An 11,143-nucleotide genomic window follows, 5' to 3' on the forward strand; every position below is an offset into this window, starting at 1 on the left:
GGGTCTCGAACTGCGGGCTCAGGCAATTCACTCACTCAGCCTCCCAAAGTGCTGAGATTACAGGCTGAGCCACCAAGCCTGGCTTTTTTTTTTTTTTTTGAGTTGAAGTCTCACCTAGGCTAGAATGCAGTGGCACTCTCACAGCCACTGCAGCCTTGACCTGCTGGGCTCGAAATCCTTCTGCCTCAGCCTTCCAAGTAGTTAGAACTAACAGGCACACACTACCATGCTTGACTAATTTTTTGATTTATTGTAGAGACAAGGTTAAGTTGTCCAGGCGAGCTCCAAGGGGGAGGGTGGGGAAGTGATCTCTTGGGTGGGGTCATGTTCACTGTTTGGGTGGTGGGTGTGCCCAAATCCCACCATTATGCAATCTCTCCATGCCACAGACCTACATGTGAATCCGAGTCTAAACTAACAACTTTTTTCTTTTTGAGTTGGAGTCTCACTGTCGCCCAGGCTGGAGTGCAGTCGCACGCTCGAGGCCACCACAGCCTCGACCTGCTGGGCTCAGGCTATCCTTATGCCTCAACCTTCCAAGTAGCTGGAATGACAGGCATGTACCACCACTCGCTGCTAATATTTTTATTTTTTTGTAAAGATGAAGTCTCGCCAAGTTGCCCAGACTGGTCTCGAACCTCTGGACTTAGGCAATCCTCTCTTTTCCACCTCGCTCATAATTTAAAAAACCACTCATGTGGAATCACAGGGCTGAGCTGGGGCTAGGGTGCAATCAATGGGGGCAGTCCCTAAAAATAGGTCTTAAATAAATTAGATGGGCGCAGTGGCTCCCGCCTGTAATCCCAGCACTTTGGAGGTCAAAGTGAGAGGAATGCCTGAGTCCAGGAATGTGAGACCAGCTTGGGCAACTTGGTGAGACCTGATAAGCCACCAAGCCCAGCCTCCTCCTGAGCTTTTAGACACTTCCATCCAAGCTCCCATATTTTCCAAACATGGGATCTCCAGTCTTTCAGCTAGTTCCTATGTGCTCTCCTTTCCATTCCTCTTAACCAGTGGTTGGAGAGAATAAAAACAAATGTTCCAGGTGGGCACACATACACAATAAAAACCTGAAGGTGAGAGGGTAAGCCATGCAGATATCTGGAAGAGACAATTCCAAAGAGGGAACAGCATGTACAAAGGCCCTGAGGTGGGGTATGCCTGGTATACTCATGGAAGAGCAGGGAAGACCCCATGACTGGAATGGGGTAGGATGGGGAGAGTGGTAAATGTGGGGAGCAGGGACTCCGGCTCTCATTTCTGCTGACATGGGGAAGCCAGTGGGGTTTGGGCCATAGGGGCTTCCTGATCTTAGATTTGAAAGGGTGACTCAGGCCAGGTGCAATGGCTCTCACTTGTAATCCCAGCACTTTGGGTGGTGGAGGTGGGAGGAACGCTTGAACCCAGGAGGTCAAGGCTACAGTGCCCACCACTGCACTTTGTCCTGGATGACAGAGTGAGATGCTGTCTCTTAAAAATAAAATTGGCTGGGCATGGCAGCTCACGTCTATAATCCTAGCACTTTGGGAAGCTGAGGTGGGAGGACTGCTTGAGGTGAGGAGTTCGAGACCAGCCTGGGCAACATAGGGAGACGCTGCCTTTATTTATTTATTTGTAAAATGAAAAGCATTTAAGAAATAAAATAAATGTGTGTGTGGGTGTGTGATTTTCAGCTGTGTCTGCCTCTCAAGTACTGAACCCATCCTTCTTTCTCTTGTTTTCTCACTATGGAGGTGAAGCAAGGGTGAAGTCTTGCTGGTCCCGTTTCCATTTAGTCAACAAATATTTGTTGACTGCCTCCCTGATGCTGGGCTCTATTCTGAGCATAGGAGCATCGCTGGGAAAAGGATGGATACTGACCCTGCTGGCACAGAGCTCGGTCTACTGGTGGGGCCAGACAACAAAGAGCATTTCCGCAAGCAGTAGTGCTTGGAAGAAAATGAAACAGGAAGCCATTGGGGAAGCTCATTTTAGACAGGTACAGTCAAGGCAGCTTCCTAGAGGCGGTGACATTTGAGCTGAGCCCTGACTGATAGAATCTACTGTGTATGCACTTTGTAGCCAAGTTCCCACGGATGCAGGAAGATGACATGCCTAAAACCTAGGGATTACCTGGGCCTTCCTGTTGGGATAGCCTCAGTTTCACTTCCCCTGCTCAAGGCATGCTGGTACCCAAGAAGACAAGAGGGAACTGAGGCCATGTGGTCCCTGGACCCGACTTCTTCCGAGGCAGTTATAAACCACATTACAAGAGCCCGCATGTTAGATCCTGCATAGATTAGTGACACAGAACCAAAGGAACCATGTTGGCCCAAGTCTTTTGTAAAAAGTGATGCTGAAGGAAGATGTGGGTGTCCCACCTGCGGGTACCCCTGCTGCTCAGTGAAGGCATGAGAGTATTTCATGTCACCCTCCATTGCTGTGTCTCAGGGTGTTCTCTCCCAGGGACAAGTCCTTCCTGCAGTCCTTGATGAGATGGGATGCCCGTGGCCACTATGACATGGGGACCAGCTGCTGGAGTAGCTCCTGCTACAGGAGGGACTCATGCTCCCTGTGGCTCGGGGCCCTGGCGTGGTCCCCACGGAGGCTGCTTCCTCCAGGAAGTTGAGGCATCATCAGCCTCATCCTACTATGATAACAGGGTTTACTCTGTGCTACGAGGTTTGTTTTCTTATTGATTTTATTTCATTTCATTTCAATTTCATTTCTGAGTCAGAGTCTCATTGTTTTCCAGACTAGAGTGCAGTAGCATGATAATGGTCACTGCAACCCCGATGTGCTGGGCTCAGGTGATCCTTTGGCCACAACATTCCAAGTATCTGGGACTATAGGCATGTGCCACCGTGCTGATTTTTTTAAAATGTATTGAAGAGATGAGGTCTTGCCAAATTGCCCAGGCTGGTCTCAAACCCCTGGGTTCAGGCAATCCTCTCGCCTGGACCTCCCAAAGTGCTGGGATTATAGGTGTGAACCACCACGCCCAGCTTTTTTTTCTTTTCTTTCTCCTTCTTTCTTTTCTTCCCTCCCTCCTTCCTTCCTTTCTTCCTTCCTTCCTTCCTTCCTTCCCTCCCTCCTTCCCTCCTTCCTCTCGGCTGCAAAATCACAAGGAACCGGGGAAGAGTCTTCTTCTGGGGAGGCTGAGGTGGCCGACTGAAGACATGGCACGACTGCCACTCTCAGGAGAGACGCCTGTGAAGGACAGGCCTAGGGCTTTGGGCATGATACCCAAGCTGAGGTTTAAGGAACAGTCACCCAGGGACATGGAGGATGGACAGTTCCAAGCCCTGGGCCCCCCAAGAAGTGTCCCCGTCACACGAAGTGCTCTCTGAGAAGGAAGGGATGGATTGAAGGCAAGCCTCTTCTGGACACAACTCAGGCGGCCTCTGCAGCCAGGGGAGAGGCAGCCCGGCTGCCCCCACCCATGCTCCTCTGTGCAGGACAGGCTCTTGAGAGCTGCCCTAAGTCGGGAAAGAAATGCCAGCGGGATCCACGCAAGCCCAGGAACCACAGTTCCCAGGCCATCTCTCTACTCCCCAGAGAGACTTTGCAGGCAATGCCCTGCAGGGTGGTCTGTACCACATGCAGCTCTCTCTCCTTCTCTCTTCAGTCCCCGGCGGGGGCAACAAGACCACTTGGGGACATTTCTCAAGCATTGGCCCAGATCAAGGCTGCAGACTCGGCTTGCCCTCAGAGGGCCACCGTGGCTGCCATAATCCCTTCCACAGAGCAGGCAGGTTTAAGAGATGGGGCACCGCTGCAGCCTGGGCAGCCTCACCTACCTGTGGTTGGAGGGAGATGTATGGGCTCTCTACTGAGAAAGGGTTCCCTCTCTCCTACCTCTGGGTGAAAGGCCATCCTCCCTAGATGGGAAGAGGCCACTGCATGCCTCCAAGAGCACCTATGTCCACAGAGCCCATCCTGGCTGCCTGCCAATCCTGCTGACTGGGTGCAAGTGCTGGGGAGGGAGCTACAAACTTCCAGACAACCAGGACCCTAGCACCTGTGGAGGGGGGGGAAAGGCTCTGATCTAGAAGTGAAGCATGCCCAACCTCACCAGAATGCACTGGTGAAGCAGTGCAAGATGGCTTCCCCCCCAGTTCACCATCCTTCCTGCCACCACTGCCCCTACCACACGCGGACCAGAGGAAGAAGGTCAGGTAAGAAAAAAGACAACACAAACTGCCATCCCAAGTGTAGCAAATTTGTGTAATAGAAAATTACAGAGGCAGGGCATGATGGCTTATGCCTATAATCCCAGCACTTTGGGAGGCATAGGCAAGAAGATTGCCTGAGCCCAGGGGTTCAAGACCAGCCTGGGAGACTTGGTGAGAACTTGTCTCTACGGTAAGTAAAAACATTAGCTGGTCATGGTGGCACACACCTGTTGTTCCAGTTGCTTGGAAGGTTAAGGTGAAAGGATTGCCTGAGCCCAGCAGGTCGAGGCTACAGTGACTGTGAGCGTGCCATTGCACTCCAGCCAGGGCAACAGAGTGAGACTCCAACTCAAAAAAGAAAAAGAAAATAACAGCCGGGTGCGGTGGCTCATGCCTGTAATCCCAGTATTTTGAGAGGCAGAAGCGAAAGGATTGCCTGAGCCCAGATATTCAAGACCAACCTGGGCAACATGGTGAGACCTCAACTCTACAATAACTTAAAAAAAATTAGCTGGGTGTGGTGGCACACACCTGTAGTTCCAGCTACTTGGGAGGCTTAGGCGGAGGACCACCTGAGCCCAGTGGGCAGAGGCTGCGGTGGCCATGAGCATGCCACTGCACTCCAGCCTCACAAAGCCTAAAATACAGAACAGCTTTTTATAGCAATATGAAGGAACAAGGCTGGGCGTGGTGGCTCAACACTGTAATCCCAGCACTTTGGGAGGCCAAAGTGAGAGGACTGCCTGAGTCCAGGGTGCAAGACCAGCCTGGGCAACTTGGTGAGATCTCATCTCTATGATAAATAAAAAAAATTACCTGAATGTGATGGTGCTTGTCTATGGTTCTAACTACTTGGAAGGCTGAGGCAGAAGGATCACCTGAGCTCAGCAGGTCAAGGCTGCAGCGGCCGTGAGTGTGCCACTGCACTCCAGCCTGGGTGACAGAGTGAGATTCCGACTCTTTAAAAAAAAATAAAGAGCAAAACCCCACATATCAATAATTAACTTAAATGTTAGTGGACTGAACATGCCACTCAAAATGCATAGAGTGGCAAACTGAATAAAGAAGCATGATTCATCTTTCTGCTGCCTTCAGAAAACTCATCTCACTGCAAATGACACCCATGGACTCAAGGTAAAGGGCTATAGAAAGATCTTTCTGGTAAATCGGAAACAAAAAAGATCAGGAATAGCTATTCTTATGTCAGACAAAACTGACTTTATACCAATAAAAGTTGAAAAGGACAGTGAAAGGCACTACATGATAAAAAGGCTTAATCCACCATCAAGAAATACCCATCTTGAATACATACGAACCCAACATAGGAGGACCCAGATATAAAACAATTGTTAATTAAACTAAGAGAGGGTATAACCATACAATTATAGCTGGAGACTTTAATACTCTGCTAATGACCTTAGACAGATCATCAAGGCGAAAAATTAACAGGGTAGCTGGGCACAGTGGCTCATGCCTATAATCCTAGCACTTTGGGAGGCCGAGGTGAGAGGATTGCTGAGTTCAAGACAGCCTGGGCAACTTGGCAAGACCTCATCTCTACAATAAATCAAGAAAAATTAACCGGGCATGGTGGTGCACACATGCCTGTAGTTCCAGCTACTTGGAAGGCTGAGGCGGAAGGATCGCTGGATCCCAGCAGGTCAAGGCTGCGGTGGGTGGCCACTGCATTCCAGTCTGGGAGACAGAGTGAGACTCCAACTCAAAAAAAAAAAAAGAAATGTTGTTTTCATTTGTTTCTAGGAGTCTTTTTTTAAATCAAGACAAAAATCTGTCTTAACTTTTGTGTTAACCCAAAAGTTATTCAGAAGCATACTGTTTAATTTCCATCTAAATGTGTGTGTTGAGGGGGTTCCTATTGGTGAGATTTATTTTTATTCCACTGTGGTCTGAGAAGATGCTCGGTATAATTTCAACTTTTTGAAATTTGTTCATGCTTGATTTGGGACTGAGTATGTGGTCAATCTTGGAGTATGTTCCATGTGCTGATAAGAAGAATGTATATTCTGTGGTTGTTGGGTAGTGTTCTATAGATACCTATAGAACACTATAGGGCTGAGGCAATCCACTCACCTCAGCCTCCCAAGGCACGGGATTACAGGCTGAGACACCAAGCCTGGCTGAAAACAACATTTCAAAACCTCTGGGATACTATGACTGTGATACTGAGAGGGAAGTTTATTACATTGCACACAGATATCAAGAAAATAGAGATATCAAGCAAACAGTCAAACATTGCACCTAAGAGAGCTGGAAAGACAAAAGCAATCCAAGTCCAGAATCAGTAGAGCAATGGAAACGATCAAAATAAATTCACAGCTAAATTAAATGGAGACCAAAAAACCATATAAAAAAATCATTGAAGCCGGGCTCAGTGGCTCAGCCTGTAATCCCGTGCTTTGGGAGGCTGAGGTGAGTGAATTGCCTGAGCCTGCGGGTTCAAGACCTGCCTGGGCAACTTGGCGAGACCTCATCTCCACAATAAATAAAACATTAGCCAGGCGTGGTAGCGCACGCCTGTAGTTCCAGCTACTTGGAAGGCTGAGGTGGAATGATCGCTGGGGCCCAGCAGGTTGAGGCTGCGGTGACCGGGAGTGTGCCACTGCACTCCAGTCTGGGTGACAGAGTGAGACTCCAACTCAAAAAAAAAAAAAATCATTGAAATGAAAAGGCTGGTTCTTTAAAAGGATCAGTATGGTTGCCAGACCCCTGGCCAGTTTAGGAACAACAACTACAACAGCAACAACAAAGCAAGAGAGAGAGAAAGAGAATTTTTAAAAACCACAATTAAAAATGAAAAAGGTAATTTTACCACCGACCCTGAAAAAACACAAAAGATTATCAGAGAACATATATATATGAGTAAGTTAGAAAATCTAGAGGAAATGGAGAAATTCCTGGATCACCTAACCTCCTAAGATTAAAACAGAAAGAAACTGAAACCCTAAACCGACAAATAGTAATCCAAGAAATCGGTTCAGTAATAATAAATTTCCCTGAAAAAAAAAAAACCCTGACCATATGGTTTCTCAGCTGCATTCTACAAGATATACAAAGAAGAACTGATTCCAATCCTATTGAAAGTATTCCAAGCAACTGAGAATGAAGGAATTCTCTCTAGCTCATTCTATGAAGCCACTATCAACCTAATGTCCCAAAATGCAAAAACCCAGCAAGGAAAGAAAACTTCATGCTGATTTCCCTAATGAACATGCATACAAAAATTCTCAAGATTCTAGCAAATCGCATTCAACAGCATATTACAAGGATCATCCATCATGATCAGGTGAACTTCCTCCCTGAGATGCAAGGTTGGTTCAACACATAAATCTATAAATGCAATTCATTACATAAACAGGTATAAAACCAAGAACCACATGATTATCTCATTAGATGCAGAAAAAATTCAATAAAGTCCAACATCCTTCTTGATTTTTTAGAAAACTCTCAAACTTGGGTATGGTGGGTCATGCCTGTAATCCCTGCTACATGGGAGGCTGAGGGAAGGATCACTTGATGCCAGGAGTTTGGAATGATCCTGGACAACATAGTGAGACCCTGTCTACACACACACACACACACACAGTAAAAAAAAAATAAAGCCTTTGCATAAATTAAAAAAAAAAACTCTCAAGCATCTAGGCATCAAAGGAACATTCCTCAAAATAATAAGAGCTATCTATGACAAGCCTGCAGTCAACATCATACTTAATGGGCAGAAACTGGAAGCATTCCCACTAAGAACTGGAACAAGACAAAGACGCCCATTCTCACCATAGTACTGGAAATCAGGCAATCAGGCAGAAGAAAGAAATCAGGGGTACTCAAATAGGAAAAAAGGAAGTTAAATTGTTTTTCTTCACAGATGATATGATTGTATTCCTAGAAATCCTTAGGAAGTCTGTCAAAGCCTCCTTGCACTGATAAACAACTTTGGTAAAGTCTTGGGATACAAAATTAATGTGCAAAAATCAGTTGCATTTTTTATACATCTCCAATAAGCAGGCTGAGAACCAAATAAGAAACACAACCCCATTCACAATAGCCACACAAAAAATAAACAAACAAACAAACAAAAAAAACTCGGCATCCATCTAAACACAGAGATGAGAAACATTTATGATGAGAACCACAAAACACAACTCAAAGAAATCAAAGATGTTGCAAAGAAATGGCAGAACATCCCATCCTTGTGGGTTGGCAGGATCAATAGTGTCAAGATATCCATTCTAGCCGGGCTTGGTGGCTCAGCCTGGAATCCCGCGCCTTTGGGAGGCTGAGGCGAGTGGGCTGCCTGAGCCTGCGGGTTCGAGACCCGCCCGGGCAACTGGGGGAGACCTGATCTCTACAATAAATCAAAAAAAATTAACCGGGTGTGGTAGCGTGCACCTGTAGTTCCAGCTACTTGGAAGGCTGAGGCGGAAGGATCGCCGGAGCCCAGCAGGTTGAGGCTGCGGTTGCCGGGAGCGGCCACTGCACTCCAGTCTGGGTGACAGAGTGAGACTCCAACTCAAAAAAAAAAAAAAAAAAAGATATCCATTTTACCCAAGGCAATCTATAAATTCAATTCAATTGAACCACCAGTATCATTTTTCACAGACATAGAAAAGACAATACTGAAACTCAGATGGAAGAAAATAAGAGCCCAAATAGCTAAAGTAATCCTCACAAAAAGAATAAAGCTGGAGGCGTCACACTCTCAGACTTCTAATTTTTCTACAAGGTTACGGTAACCAAGACAGCATGATATTGGTATAAAAATAGACACATAGATGAATGAAAGAGGACAGAGAATCCCAACATAAAACCATAAAACTTCAACCACCTCATTTTCGACAAAGTTGAAAAAAACAAACATTAGAGAAATGGAACCATATTTAGCAAATGGTGGTGAGAAAACTGACTACATGAAGAAGAATGAAACTGGACCCTATCACCATATACAAAAATTAACTCAAAATGGATCAAAGACTTAAATGGAAAGCTTCAAACTATAAGAATCTTAAAAGAAAACTTAGGGAACACCCTTCTGAACATCGGCCTAGGCAATGAATGTGTGGCCAAGTCCTCAAAGCAATGCAGCAAAAGCTAAAGTTGGCAGGTGGGACCTTATCAAACTACAAAGTTTTTGAACAGTGAAAGAAATCATCAAAAGAGTAAAAAGCAGGGTGCCATGGTCAGAAACCCAAACCTCGCCTTCACACAATTTACTTATGTAGCGAATCCTTATGTGGGATCCTTACAAACAAACAGACAGACAATTCCTCACTCCGGCTCCAGGTCGTTTTTTTTTTTGAGTTGTAGTCTCACTCTGTAGCCCAGGCTGGAGTGCACACCCACGGCTACTACAGCCTTGACCTGCTGGGCTCAGGCGATCCTTCTGCCTCAGCCTTCCAAGTAGCTGGAACCACAGGAGTGCCACACACCCGGCTAATTTTTTTATTTATTATAGAGATAAGGTCTTGGGCTGGTCTTGAACCTGTGGGCTCAGGCAATCCTCTCACCTCTACCTCCCAAAGTACTGGGATTATAGGTGTAAGCCACAGCGTCCAGCCCACTGTGTTTTTAACAATGCGTTTTTGAAATCAGTCTAGGAATTTTTTTAAAAGTTACAATGGGTCTTATTTATTAATTTTTTTGAGTTGGAGTCTCACTCTTGTTGACCAGGCTGGAGTGCATTGGCACACTCACAGTCACCACAGCCTCGTCCTGCTGGACTCAGATGATCCTTCCACCTCAGCCTTCCAAGTAGCTGGAACTACAGGCACGCACCACCACACCCAACTAATTTTAGATTTATTGTAGAGATTAGGTCTCACCATGCTGCCCAGACAGGTCTGACTCAAGCAATCCTCTCGCCTCTGCCTCCCAAAGTGCTGAGATTACAGGCATGAGTCACCTTGCTCAGTTAATTTTTATTTTATTTTATTTTTATTTATTTATTTTGAGTTGGAGTCTCACTTTGTCACCCAGGCTGGAGTGCAGTGATATGCTCATGGCCACCACAACCTTGACCTGCTGGCCTCTGGCAATCCTTCCACCTCAGCCTTCCAAGTAGCTGGAACTATAGGCACATGCCACCATGCCCAGCTAATTTTTTGATTTATTGTAGAGATGAGGTCTTGCCAAGTTGCCTAGCCTGGTCTTCAACCTGTGGGCTCAGGCAATTCTCTCACCTCGGCCTCCCAAAGTGCTGCGATTATAGGCATGAGCCACCATGCCCGGCCTAATTTTTATTTTTTATTTTTTGAATTGTAGACTCACCCTATTGCCCAGGCTGGAGTGCAGTGGAACGGTTACGGCCACTGCAGCTTCGACCTACCGCTCAAGCAATCCTTCTGCCTCAGCCTTTCAAGTAGCTGGAACTACAGGCACACGCTACCATACCTGGTCAATTTTTTTTGATTTATAGTAGAGACGAGGTGTCACCAAGTTGCCCAGGTTGGTCTCGAACCTCTGGGCTCAGGCAATCCCCTTGCCTTGGCCCCCCAAAGTGCTGGGATTACAGGCTCAAGCCACTGCTCCCATTCTTAATTTTTATTTATTTATTTATTTTTGAGTTGGTGTCTCACTCTGTCACCCAGATTGGAGTGCAGTGGCCGCTCCTGGCCACCGCAACCTCGACCTGCTGGGCTCCGGCAATCCTTCCGCCTCAGCCTTCCAAGTAGCTGGAACTACAGGTGTGCGCTACCACGCCCAGCTAATTTTTTGATGTATTGTACAGATGAGGTCTCACCAAGTTGCCCAGGCGGGTCTCGAACCCGCGGGCTCAGGCAATCCACTCATTAATTTTTATTTATTTTTATTTTATTTTATTTTTTTTGAGTTGGAGTCTCACTCTGTCACCCAGACTGGAATGCAGTGGCCGCTCCCGGCCACCGCAGCCTCGACCTCCTGGGCTCCGGCGATCCTTCTGCCTCAGCCCTTCCGAGTAGCCGGAATTACAGGCATGCGCTACCGCGCCCAGCTGA

Source organism: Carlito syrichta, unplaced genomic scaffold (genome assembly GCF_000164805.1).
Source record: "Carlito syrichta isolate Samal-C Ts95f unplaced genomic scaffold, Tarsius_syrichta-2.0.1 Scaffold120481, whole genome shotgun sequence".
Classification (NCBI taxonomy): Eukaryota; Metazoa; Chordata; class Mammalia; order Primates; family Tarsiidae; genus Carlito; species Carlito syrichta.